This window comes from Equus caballus, chromosome 17 (genome assembly GCF_041296265.1).
Source record: "Equus caballus isolate H_3958 breed thoroughbred chromosome 17, TB-T2T, whole genome shotgun sequence".
Lineage (NCBI taxonomy): Eukaryota > Metazoa > Chordata > Mammalia > Perissodactyla > Equidae > Equus > Equus caballus.
Genome location: NC_091700.1, coordinates 22,421,500 through 22,435,232, shown reverse-complemented (window position 1 = coordinate 22,435,232; position 13,733 = coordinate 22,421,500).

Below are 13,733 nucleotides of genomic sequence, written 5' to 3'. Positions count from 1 at the left end.
CCTGCATCTAGCAGTCTGTGAAACCAACACTCATCACGATCAAGGTGTCGACGAAAATAATCCATAACCAATCTATAAATGAAAATTTGGGTGAGTTTATTGTGAGCTGAAATCTGAGGACCATGGCCCGGGGCCTTTCTTCCAGAAGGAAATTTCTTCCCGAAGGAAGAAAGGGCAACAAGGAAGTGAGGTATACAGAGTGGTTATATACCCCCATACAGGACATTTCACACATGATTGAAATGTCCCTCCCACAATAGTCACAAGATTGCCCTGTCGGCACAGCACTTGATGGACACAGCAGATAGTGGGTCTGCTATCTCGGAGGGCGTAGCAGGAGGCAAGTCTACTGTCTTGAGCTGGGTGGTTACAGGTGAGCACAGCGATCACTTTCTAGCCTGAGGAAAGATGCTTAATCCTTAAAGAAATGCCAACGCTGGGAGGGGGAGGGAAGTTGCACCTTTATCTCAAGGGCCTTTGCTCTTGCCATAGGGAATATCTAAAGCAGCTATACAATGCGTGCTCAACGGCCTCGGTCAGGCCCTTTTGGAAAGACAAGGTCAGGCCAAATTAAGTTTACACCAAATGGCTTCCTCATATACTCCAATATATCCTATTACTTCCCATTTTTATTTGTCAAAGGTGAGTTTATTCCAGGAGTGCAACTATGGTTCACTGTAAAAAAGTCTATTAATATAATTCACCAGATTAAGAGATTAAGGAGGAGCAAATCATATCTCAAAGCTGTAGATTCACATGCCTGAAGGCAGTTTTTAAGTTTCTTTAACAATTCCAGAATTTGCATACCTAATTCCTGCCTTGCTCTTGAAGCATTCAAACTCTTCAGGACAATGGGTTTCTTTAAACTTTAAACATTTTCTCTAGTAACATTACTTTAAGCAATTGCCCATATTTCATCCAATCTAAGATGCCGCAGATGCACCATTCTCTTATGTATCATAAAGGAACGAAAAAAACACTGGCAATTATAATTGTAAGACACCACTGATTGAAAGATGCACCCAACTTTAGAGATAAAATTGTGAAAATGTGCATCTTAGAACGGATGGGACATTGATGTACTTGTTAAAAATTTTAATAACAATATTCTTCCTTTTCACTTATCAGGAAAGTGAAGATTTACGTGAAAAGAGACAGCTATCTAAATGCTGGATCTACAGATACCAAATGTCCAGAAGTTTGGAAGCAGTTAATATTTAGTAAAGAACGCTATCAAATAGACACAATCAAGGTCTCAAACTTTAGGACAATTGTAGATTCCATTTTGTACAGAATTATACACTGAAAAGACTCACAGGTATACAGGGTTATTTTTAAAGCTTCTCTCTTTGAAGAAAATGGAGGCCTGCACATTTGACGTCTTTGCTTCTTGTCTTTCTTCATCTACCAGGCCCTCCAAGTTGGCAGGCAAGAATACAGTGATAATCTAAAAAGATCTTTCTCTGTCAGCTGCTAGCTCCTCAGTGTTTCCCAGAAAACATGAATTTCTCATACATCTATGTCTCATACTTCTTTCCAGATGGTAGTGTATGTCTTAACAAGCTTCTAAATCTTTCTTTTGCCCATGGGACTGCATTTCAGAAGACTCTTGACACATTTTGTTTTCTCAGTCTTGCAGATATGCACCAGGCCTGATGGATGACCATACCCACCAACACGTGGCTGCTGGTGGGTGTCAGGTAAATTTCTTCTAAGTAGAAAGCCCTAGCAACGAGCAAGTCCAAGCCCAATATCTTTTACAAGAGTATTGGTCTTCCTATAGCATATCCTTCAACCTGTCGGTCTTTAAATAGCAATAAAAGGTGAGGTCCTACTTGACTCCAGTCTTTCTGATGGTCTGTAGTGACCCCACCTCAAGGACTTACATCTTTTAGTTGATCATTTCTTTTCAGACTATGTGTTTTGGTTTTAATCTTTCCTTCTTCCTGCCATCTTTGTTCTTTGTTCTCTTAATAACCTTTCATACTGACCTTTGGCCCAGAATTATCTTCCCAATGATTCATTTGTACTCCTTTAGGGGAAAATCCATATACTACCTACTTTTTCTGGGAGGCTTGTCCTGAGAGTCTTGCACTGATAAACTATGTTATTAGGGATTATTGTATGATAAAGAATTTGTCTCTCTTTGTTCCTGCTTCCTGGGAGACAACCCCTAAATCCTTGGAACTTCCTGAGTGATAGGAGTGTCTTTGTTTTTCATGGTGGACCCCTCAACCCACCTGAGTTTATGTTAATGAGGTGACTCAGGATGGCGACTGATCATGCCAGAAAGACCAGCCATGGGATTAGAGGACTGGGGCTCAGAGCCACATAGCATCAGCCTGACTCCTGACTTCCAGAGGGGAGAAGGGGGCTGGAGATTGAGTTCAACCTTGAGGCCAATGATTTAATCAACCATGCCTACGTAATGAGTCCCAGTAAAATCTCTGGACACTGAGGCTTCTCAGGTAGCTTCCTGGTTGGTGAACACAGCGATGTGCCAGGAGGGTGGCACATCCCGATTCTACAAGAGAGGGCACAGAAGCTCTGTGTCTAGGACTCTCTCAGAACTTGCCCTGTGTGTCTCTTCGTTTGGCTGGTCCTGATTTGCACCCTTTAGAACAAATGTAATTGTAAGGATAGCACTTTTCTAAGTTCTCTGAGTCATTCTAGTGAATTATCAAATCTGAGGCGGGTCTTGGGAACCCCTAAATTTTTAACCAGTTGGTCAAAAGTGCAGGTGGCCTGGGGACTCCCAAACTTGTGGCCGGCACCTGAAATGATGGCCGCGGGGACTGTGCCTCTAACCTGTGGGATCTGCTGGCTCCAGTGGCCAGTATCAGAATCGGATTGGGGTATTGCAGGGATACAGTGAAAAGAAACGCTTCATTTTGTCAGGCCCCAATAAAACTTAAAAAATTATTTTCATTATGTTATTTACAAATAAAGAAATAAAAACTGATGCTACAGTCTCATAGTTTGTATGTGCAACTGCTCTACCAGCTACACTTGTTTCTTAGTTATTTTGTGAGGCGGTTTCAGTGAACCTAAAGAGTTACTTTTTGCCATCTGCTTATGGCTTTACCTGGCTATCCTCAGAAGTGTGCTTGGAGGAGCTGATCTCCTCTTGGGGGCAGCCCGGCAGGGCCTAGAGTGGCTGGCCACACCCTGGTTTTTGGATCCTCAGAGAGCCACTTGGGCAGGGCTTGGGAGCCTCACATCATCCCATGGCGCCCACAGCCTGAGAACGGAGAGAAAACCTGGGACTCCCTGCAGTGCTAGAAAGGGCAGGAAGGTGGTCCAGCACCTGAAAATCAACCTTAGTCACCTGCTGCCCAACGGATGCACAAAGCGGGGAGCTGCGAGGGGCATGTGTGTTGGAAAGGTGCCAGGAGCAGGCCTCCACAGGGTGCAGGCAGGTTTGGGATGGGGCTTGGCCAAGCTGTGGGGGCCAGGTGAGCCAGGCCACAATCTCTCTCTTCCTGTTTAGGGTGCTTCCGTGTGTTCTTGGCCAAGGGGCACTTCAGTAGGAGTCACTATCTTTGGAGTGACTGCTCTCATACACGCGAGATTAGCGAAGGAGAGCTTCCATGTTGTGGAATCATTGATGTCAAAAAAGTCCACTGGGTTCAAAATCCGTTTGCCCCTATTAGAAGAACTTCCATCATGAAAGAAAAGGCAGAGCTGTTAACTTTTTAAAACTAATTTCAACTGTTATAAATGTTTGAAAGGTTTGCAAAATGGTTTTCAATTTTTTATCACCCATTTGTGTGAACATGCTTTCTCCTTGACGGCATCTACTGAGAGTTAGAAAAGGAGCATGAAGCCATGTGAGGCTGAGACCTGAGAGAGGAAAGTCAGGAGAAGCTCAAATTTCTCCATAAAGTTCCTGAGGAGATTTTATTGGAAGTTTTATGGAAAGCCAATATTAAATATTTTCCCTGGTACTTCCTGTCTTATATTTCTCAGCATAACATATGATATAACATGAAAAAAAGCTAATGTTTTTCCTAAGGCGATACTAAGACACCCCCCCCGACACACACAATTCTGCATAAACACCGCCGTTTTCTATGAGGGCCATGACAGGACAAGCTTCGGGGTCCCTGTTTTCTCATAGTCACAAGATCGTGCCCCCAGACTCACATGATACTCACTCATATTTTCTGTAAACTCAAGATCATGGGCAGTAATTTGTTAGCCTCCTTATATTATATCAGAAAAATCGTTTTATATTGTTCCCTGCCCCAAGAGCTGTTAGATGATAACAGCAACAGCGCCCATATCATGAGCTCAGTGGATTCTAGTGTGATATGCACTAGCAAACACAAGCAAATACACAAGTTTAATACATTTTTAATTTTAAAAAATCAGCAAGCAGTACAGTTGTGTTATGTTATGAATGTAACATGAGTGACAGCTGGGGTTCCCTGGGCCTCTGACTTTAAACGCCGCCCTGCAAACGGTGGGAAATCCAGCGGAGCCAGGCTGTGGTTTGGGGCAGGTCCCGTCAGCCTGCCCCCACGGGGGGCTCTGGAGCACGTTTCACACCAAGCCTGTCCCGCCTGGAGGCGAGGGAGCAGGATTTCTGTACTCCTCTCCACTCAGCCGTTAGCTGTGAGACCGAGCACCTTGTTCTGTATTTATTGGCCATTGGTCTCTTCGATACACTGCCTGTCTGAATTTCCCCCTTTGTTTCCTTGTCTCCTACATGACCACACTCTCTCAGCTTCCCGGGACAGGCCAATTCAGGGGGTTTCCTAAACCGTGTTTCCCCAGCAGAAATCTGGTGCCAGCTATTCAAACCATCTCCCCACTCTTGCTACTAAGTAATTAATAAAAGAGCGAAGGCAGAAGGCTGTGCAGATGCTCCCAGATCCCGGGGGGGCTTTTGGAGACTGCTCAGGTGCTGCTGCTGATAATGACTCAGAGCTGCAACATTCTCTGGAGCTCTGCCCATCGGGGGTTGGAGCTACTCTCCAGGCCTGCCGGAAGCTGCCCTTCTCCCCACCCCACCCCAGTGACTGCAGAGGGGCACAAAAGCTCTGCTCCCTGGGCTGAAGGTGGGACAGACTTGGTGGTGAAATATATGCTCCAGAGCTCCAGGGGGGATCACGCTGAGGGCACGTCCCCCGAAACCACATCCTGGTGTAGCTTTCCTCTTGCCTTTCTTCCCTCCTTTACTCCCTTACAGGGTGCTCCCAGGAGCCCTCCTGTAATAGCATCCCTGCCCGGGAGTCCCCCCCTTGGCTCTGCTTCTAGGGAACCCCACTGAGACAGAGGGAGAAGACAGACTTCTCAACATCTGGAGGAGGAGGAGGAGAAAAGGGGTTATGAGCATTGGTGAATAAATGTGAATGTGAGAGAGACCGTCTAATTTGAAAGGAACAGCTGTGAGCAGAGAAACAAGGAGAGCAAAAGAGAAAAGCTGTGCACGTCCTGCCTCTCAGGGGGCATGAGAAGGCTGCTGGGAAACCCCGCGCGCCGCCGGTTTCCGTGCCGACAGATGCGGCGGGAGATCAGGTGGGAGAGATCTCCAAGGGCCCCGGGAGAGGTTTGCGGTAGGTCCTTTGCTTTTGCAGGTGCAGCTGAGCTTGTGCTTCCTGAGGACGGGTGCTGCGCCCCAAAAAGGGCTGTCCGCCTTGTGCATCCCTGACCGGCTGCTGTGTGGACGTTTTCCTGCCATTTTTCTTTTTTTTTTTTAAAGATTTTATTTTTTTCCTTTTTCTCCCCAAAGCCCCCCGGGACATAGTTGTGTATTTTTAGTTGTGAGTCCTTCTAGTTGTGGCATGTGGGGTGCTGCCTCAGCATGACTTGATGAGCAGTGCCATGTCTGCGCCCAGGATTCGAGCTGGGGAAACCCTGGGCTGCCAAAGCTGATCGCGGGAACTAAACCACTCGGCCACAGGCCGGCCCTCTTGGCACTTTTCATTTCATCTGCTCTACCTTCCCGCCTCTGCTCGCCGGGAGCTCTGAGGTGGCTTGTCTGCCGGCAGGCAGAGACCGCAGGCCAACAACCAGTAAGTGACGACACACTCCCCCTTTTATACTACCGAAATAAAAGAGATAATGGATGCAAACGGCTTAGCACCTTCTCTGGCACACAGTAAGTGCTCGAACGTTAGCTGCCCTGTGTTGCGCCTTCGGGGCCATGGAGGTGACACTGGTAAGTTAATAGTAATTAGTCATATGCCTGGAAATTTAAAACCTAGTAAGTCAGAGGTTTTAAGCACGTTCACGTACACTATCTGTTAATTTTCACAGTTCCCCGTGAGGTAAGTGGGGCAGGGCAGAATCACTGGAACTCGAATTCCAGAACTTTTGAGCTGGTGGGGCCTTAGAGATCCAACACCTTCATTTTACAAATGAGGAAACTGAGGCCCAAGGAGGAGACACGATTTCCTTGAGATTTCATGGTGAGTGAGGGGGCAGTCGAAAGCCAGAGCTAAATAAAGTCAGATCCTTGTCTGGTTCTCTTCCCGGTGTTGGACGGAAGGGAGAAGACTGGAGATGTGAAAGCAGTGGTCAGGCTTTTGCTATAACTCGGAGTTAGATGCCCACAGTTCCTGAAAAGGGCCTTACTAATGAAGGCAAGTGTGGAGGAGGAGGGAACGATACAGACCGGAGGGAGATTTAGGAGATAGTAACACTCCTTGGTGACCAACTGGATTTGAAAGGAGAGAGAGATGACTCAGGAGTTTCTAATCTGCTAAAAGATAGATGATGATTAATTGCAAATGGAGTAGTGAATAAAAAGCAGATCTTGAAAATGAGTTAATTTGAAGTATGTTGAGTTGTGCGGTTTTTGGGGCCTTGAGACAAAAATGCCCTGTAAAGACAGGAAGCTTTGGGTCTGGGTGGAGATAATATTCAGGAACATTACAGGACATCAGCAGATAATGCCAGGACATGATTTATTTTTTCCTCTATCCCAAGATCATGTGTTAACAAATCGATTTTGAGGTGGTCACCCACCCAGACCTGCATGCCCCTCTCCCAGAGGATACACTACACTAAGGAAGGAGAAAATACAACACACAGAATTGCTAACGTCATGCTTGCTTGGAACCAAGAGAACTGGGATTAGACGTGACACTGAACGTTCCTTAAATGAGATGAATGAGTAATTGAATATCTCAGTTGAAGATTCTGAGGACCAAGGGTTCTGTTCCTGAAGAAGCAGTAATAAATGTATTTTTAAAAATATTCCCTTTTGTGGACAAAAACACCCGTGTCCACCGTTTTGCCCAGAGTGAGCTGGATTAGCCAACAGTGGACAATTCATTTCCAGCAGAGGACCAGAAGCAACGCCAGTCGTTTCAGAATGCTGTTTACCATTGTCTTAGATCAGGAATAAAAAGACAGTTCCCTTCCTCCTTCTCAAAAATCCTTTCAGCTGGACCACATCGTTTGGCGACTTGAAATTTCTATTTCACTGCATGAAAACGATCTAAGATTTATCCCAGAGCAGAGGATCCCAAATCAAGGTGGTAGTTGAAATCACGTAAGTAGTTGAGACTATCCAGAAGGATCTGTGGAACAGAAGGCAGGAGACAGAATTCTGGTATGATGGACAGCTCTTGAATTTGCCTTCCCAGCATCCATTCTCGCTCCTTTTGGTAACACAGTGTTTCCTTTGGGGAGCACCTTCACACTCACTCCTCAGTTCACTTTGTTCATGTAGAGACGGCCCCACATCCTGGACCCCGGGTTGGGCAGAGCACTCAGGCACGGGTCATGAGAACACTGCAGGCCCTGGTCACAATGGCTGATTCAGGGAGGAGCACCTGCCTCATTGGCCCGGAGACATCTCTCTCGGTCTTCTTCTAAAACTGTTCGGGAAGAGGGCTCTTTGTCTGCTGGAGTTGCTGTACTGGTAGGAATATGAACTGGGAATTGCCATTTTGGCCAACTGCTCACCACAAGGAGATCTGCCTGAGAGAGAAGCAAGGGACGCATTGCCGAGACACGGAGGAGAGCCTGAGTGAGAAATCCTGCTGCCCAAGTCATGGACGCAATGTGACAAAGTTAGCTCTTTTTGAAGTTTTCACCTGAGCCAATAAATTCCTTCTCCTACTAAAGGTGGTTTAAATTATGATCCGACGCTTGTAACCAAAAAAAGATCCTGACTAAAGCCCCTGGGAACATTAATGTTTAAAATGTGATTCTTCAACTTCGGTCACTGGATTTTGCATTTATGTGCACGTGGTGATGTGGCAGATTGACCGCCTAACACTTTCCAGTTCAGCCCCTTTCTGCAGAGCAGAGTTGGAAAGGTGGAAACAATGTTTCCCACTCCACTTTGAAGCCAGGATTCTGGATGAGATTTAGGTTCTGCTGGTAAGAAAGGCTTGTGGGGGACCTTGATTAGAAACTGGGCCACCTGAAGACCGTGAACCTCATGTGAGATTTGATCCAGGATGGGGTTCACGAGGAGAGAAGAGTGGGGTGCAGGCACCCGCTTTGCTGGCACAGCTCCTGCTAAAGCCGGGATGGTTTCTGTGCCAGCGGCTTGGTGGTGGTTTTTTATTTGGAAGCTTTCTAACCGGCAGAGGAGAGCAGCTCCATCGTGGTTCAGGTTCCTGGAGTTTGGCCCTCCCAACCCTTGTGTGAACCATCTGTACTCTCAGGAAAGCCCTCTCTGATTAAACCAGCTGGAGTGTACTCTTCAGTTTGCTACTAACACCCTTGACCAAAACCATGCAAAGCACATGTTTCTAGGGAAACAAACCATAGGCTTTGTCAAATTTTCAACAGGTTTTGTGATCCAAAAATGGCTATGCATTGTTAGCATAAGAGATGAAAAGTGGAGGAAGGCCCAAAAAGAAGCACAAGATCCATGAGAGAAGTGCTGGAAAGGCCCTTCTGTGGAAGATAAATCAGCAGAATCAACTGTTACTGAGGAGAGAAATGTTGAAATCAGGCCACTGCGCTTGGCAGCTTCAGGAAAGCGGAGGGGCAGAATCCTAATTGCAGTAGGCTGAGAACAAGTGAAGCATGAGAAAGTACAGGGAGTGTAGAACATTGCTGAAGCAAACACACTGTGAAGTAAAGGAAAGAAAAAGGATGATGGATTGCTGTTCAGGAAGAAGGGAAGTTGTTTTTCTTTCCTTCTGTGTTTCTTTAGTGTTTGCTTTTTCTTTCTTTCTTTCTTTTTTAGTGAGAGGACTATATATCTTCATATGCTGAAGATAAAGAGCCAACAGAGCAGGAAAGAATAGGATAAAAGGAAGAGGGAGTCATTGAGAAAGCTAAGTCCCAGAGGAGGGCAGTGTAGACAGGATCCAGAGCAGAGGTGGCCTGGCTCACTGTGGACAGGAGGAAGTAGACCTTTGAGGGTGATCCAACAGTGATGGAGGTGACAATGGATGAGAAGTCAGAGGGAAGCTGTGGACTTTTGCCTGATGGTTTCTCTTGATGGAGTAGGAGGCAGGCCGTCTGCTAAAGGGGAGCAGAAGTGGGCAGCATCTGAGCGGAGCCTGGTGCGGGACTGCAGAGGCTGCTTTAGGGAACAGGAGAGGACACTGGCTTAGCCAGGCTTGTCCAACAGCAGCTACAGAAAACCCTGCTCAAACTGACTTGAACAAAAATGGAAAGCCACTGGTTTACGTAGTGAAAAGTCGAGGGGCAGAGCTGCATCAAGGAGTTCAAACACTACCATCAGAACTTGGTTTCTTTCTCTCTCCCTGTTATGTTGGCTCCAATTCTTAGGTGCCACTGCCTTGTCCTCGGCAACAATGGACTTTCCCACTTGGAATGAAGTACAGAGAAAAAGGAGAGGCTTCCTCCTGGAGATCATACCTAAGTCCTGGCATTGACCCGCACTAGACCCATTTGGGTTTAAAGCTCGTTCTTAAACCAATCGCCGTGGCTGGGATTTGAATTACTCTGATTGGCCAGCGCCAGGACATGTGATTGCCTCTCATCCAATCATTGTGCCTGGGGGATTCCAGAGCGCTGAGGAGGCAGACCTGGGTCCCTGTTCCAGCCCTGAAGACTGTGCTGGAGCCATACTCAAACCAAATTTCCCCAAAGGGAGAGGAAGATAGGGGAATCCGATGTAAGGGAGGCAAGGACTATCAATGTGAACCGCAGGCATTGCTTTCGGACGCGAAGGGTTCTTAGAAAAGAGGAAAGGGAAGCCTTCTACTCCTGCGGCCGGAGTGTGAGAGGAACTTGAGATGACTGACAGTTGCAAACAGCCCCGTGGGGGCCGAGAAGAGAGCACAGAGAAATATGAACAAAAAGATTGTGAGGAGGGCTCTAAGGTTAGATAGCACAAATACACAGTTGAGTCAGTGAGCATAGTTACGAGACCTTTTTTAGCAGCACTTGGTAGCCAGCCCTGGAGTGTGGGGAGAGAAAACAGAAATGTTAGTAGAAATATACTGACTGCAGACAGAGTTGTAGCCAGGATGTAAATTGCTCTATATGGGTGACAGTGCCCTGATTCTTGGGAAATTCCTGGCTTACCTTTGAAGGCGCTGATGGGGCATACACAGACCATAAACAAGGAGCAGACGTGGTCCGCAGCTTCTTGCACAGGCAGATTTACTCTTGGGAGAGACGTAAAGGACATCCTTTGGAGTGATCCCCAAGCAAAGAGGAGCAAGTGAGGGATTATGAGATGCTTGCCTTCCTGGATTGGTGTGCCGGTGTTAATCACATGTAACTAAGCCAGCACTTAAAATAGCTGGGCCACCAGGGAATTGCCATGTGATTTGCACAAAATCTGCTTTCAGTTTTAATTTTGTGTTGCTCCCCCTTAGGGCATTCTTCATAGCAGCAATAACGTTTCTTGATTTCTGATCCTTTCCCCACCTTCAGTCCAATTTTTCTCCCTCAGTATCTACAATAACCAAGTCTTCTCTACCACAGCTCTAGAGCCGAGTTAAGAAACATTGAGTCTCGGGGTGAAATGGGACAGCGAATCTTTCCATAATCCCTGTGGGACAACTTTGAGAATATGACGTCAGAGAATAGGGATGGAGTTAATTATGTATCATAAGAATTAAAAAGCGAAGAGTAATGTTTTACATACTTTAAGCAAATATGTCTATGTTTCTTAACTAATAAGGTGGGTTGCACCATATTTCTTATAACAGGCATTTTGCGACAACTTCCAAGCAGCTTTCTTTGCCTCCAGCCCTTCTTCTCCACATCGATTCTCTGTGGGGGCCGAGTACTTTCTGCCGCACAGCTCTGACAAGGCTGCCCTCTGCGCAGACACTCTTAATGCCTAGAGAATAAAGTTCAGAATCCTAGGCATGGTATTTTAGATCCTTCAAACTCTATCCTCAAACCTCCCTTTCATTATTTTAATTTTTTTATGTTTAAACATTAAATATTTTAATACTCAGAAAAGTTCAGGGAGGAATATTATAGACATCCAAGTGCCCACAACCAAGATTAGACTGTTAATTGGTTTGCCGTATTTGTTTGATATCTTTGCCTAAAGTCGTCCAAATGTGGTGGAAGCTCCCTGCCACCCTGCATCCCTATGTGGAGGTCAAACAGTGTCACGGCCGCCATATTCCCCTCTGCTGCCCTAGAGGGAATAACTGTCCGGGAGATGTGTATCCTTCCCATCCATGTTTATGCATTTTTGTTAATTATATGTATCTATAGATATGACACAGTATTGTTCAAGGAGATTTAATCTTTTATAGCAATCAAATCATACTATATGTATCAAATTCCAACTTGCTTTTTAAAATTCAGTGTTTTTAAGATTTATCCATGTTAATGATGTAGATCTAATTCATTTCATTTATTTCAGGTGATGTATTATGTTTCCATGTACGGATGTCTCAAACTTTGTCCGTTCTCCTGAAGAGGAAGATTTATTTTATTTCCATACAACGAGGTCGTAACAGATGCTTTATGCACGCTTCCTTATACACATATGTGAGTTTCTCTAGGGTTTTTCAAAATTGTGTTCTATTAACATTTTCTGAAAACAATACAGATAAGTGTAGAAAGTAATGAAACAGAAAACATGAACGTTAATATCGTTTAACAAATCTCTCAAGAAATTTCCGTCATGAGACACAGTACAGAATTTTCTCTCAGGTTTCACAGTCAAGAAACACTCTACTTCTGAACGTTTTTTTCTGTGCGCCTTGCAATAATTGGAGTGTGCTTTGTGCCTTAGCCGCTAAGACGCTTGGCCCCGAGTTTGTAGCCCACACTGGGAGCTCTGTAGCACTGTGTGGCAGGTAGTCTGTTCCAGTCCCTCACTGGCTTAATTCTTTCTCCTCAGTTTTGTCACTTCAACTACCCTGTGTGTGTGTGTGTATGTGTGTACTTCCTAGAAGCATTTGTGGAGTGTAGCAGAAATGAATCAATGAATAAATAGATTATTACAGCAAGACTAGACAGGGTAGAATGGGCAGATCAAATAATTTGTACCCATTACACAATTCTGCCTTAAAGTCAATTTTTGTCAAGACACATTCCTCTTGCATAAATAATGTAGTTTATAATTTCATAACTTTGGCATTTTCTACTAGGGAATTAAGCTCAACCCCATACTATGTAACCATGTCAAAGATTAAAGGTTAGATTGTCATGTTTCCTGCCTTGATCAGTGTTAATGTATAAATCAAAAGGACAATTCATGAGCTTGCTAACATCCAGTGGTTAGAGGCAGGAATGACAAAAGCTGCTATAACTAGCATTTCTGAAAGAATTCCACACCATCCGTCACTGGATCCTTCCCTTTGAGAAAAAATAGTAAAGAGTTCAGACTTGTGAATGCCATAATCTGCCTGCAAAAATATTGTATGTAAATCATATGCAAATTATCCCCACTGTGCTGACGGTGACTACAGGCAGTTATTGTGTCTCATGTGATCAGCTAACGTGGAGTGTAACTAATTCTTTAATAGTATTTTGGGATCTAAGCCATTCTTTGGCCTCAAATGAATAGGACTTTTAAATGTCTTGCCCCAGTGAGCCTTTTGTGTTATATGTTGGAGTCTCTTTCTGCCTCAATTTAATAACATCTTCTGATGTTCGTCACTTCATTTCATTATAATGTCATATTTTTTGTTTTGTTATTATGGAAGCTATCTGTCCTGTAAGGTAGAAGGTATTTTAAGTGCTTATTTTTTCCCCTCTAACCTCCTGTTCTGCTTCAGTTCTGTTTCACACAGATTGGTTTGGCAGTTTTTAATGACTTGGTAGGTCAGAATAGTTTCTGGAAAAAATAATTTTTGAAAAGGAAAAACCAGTCAAACCAGAAATTTTTTGTCCTGACTGACCTAACCAGTCATGGCAATCGCTGCCATTTTCTGGTTTAATGAACAAGGAAGTAAAAATTACATGAATATAAAAGCCCTACTTAAGTTATTTTCACATTGATGGATTTTCTTCCCCCTCCTGGTGTTGATTCTCTTGGTGTGAGTCTGTTCATGCATTTTCGATGTGCGCTGGGTGTGGGCAAATTGGCGCATTGGGTGAGTGGAGAGAGGTTGAAGGTCATTGGATCTCCAAGTGCTGGCCATCTTGTTTAAACTGCCAGCTGAATCTTGTGCCACACTCTAGAATAATTCATTTCTTCTTCGTTGCCCAAACAACATTATGGGAAGATTTAAAATGCAAGAAAAATCTTCTGAGATCTTACTCTCCTGATAACAATTTTTGCATTTCTTTTCAGAGAATTCGTCCACAAGTGTACTTTTTACATAGTTGCCTCCAACACTTGTTTTTCCCACTTAATAAAAAACGCC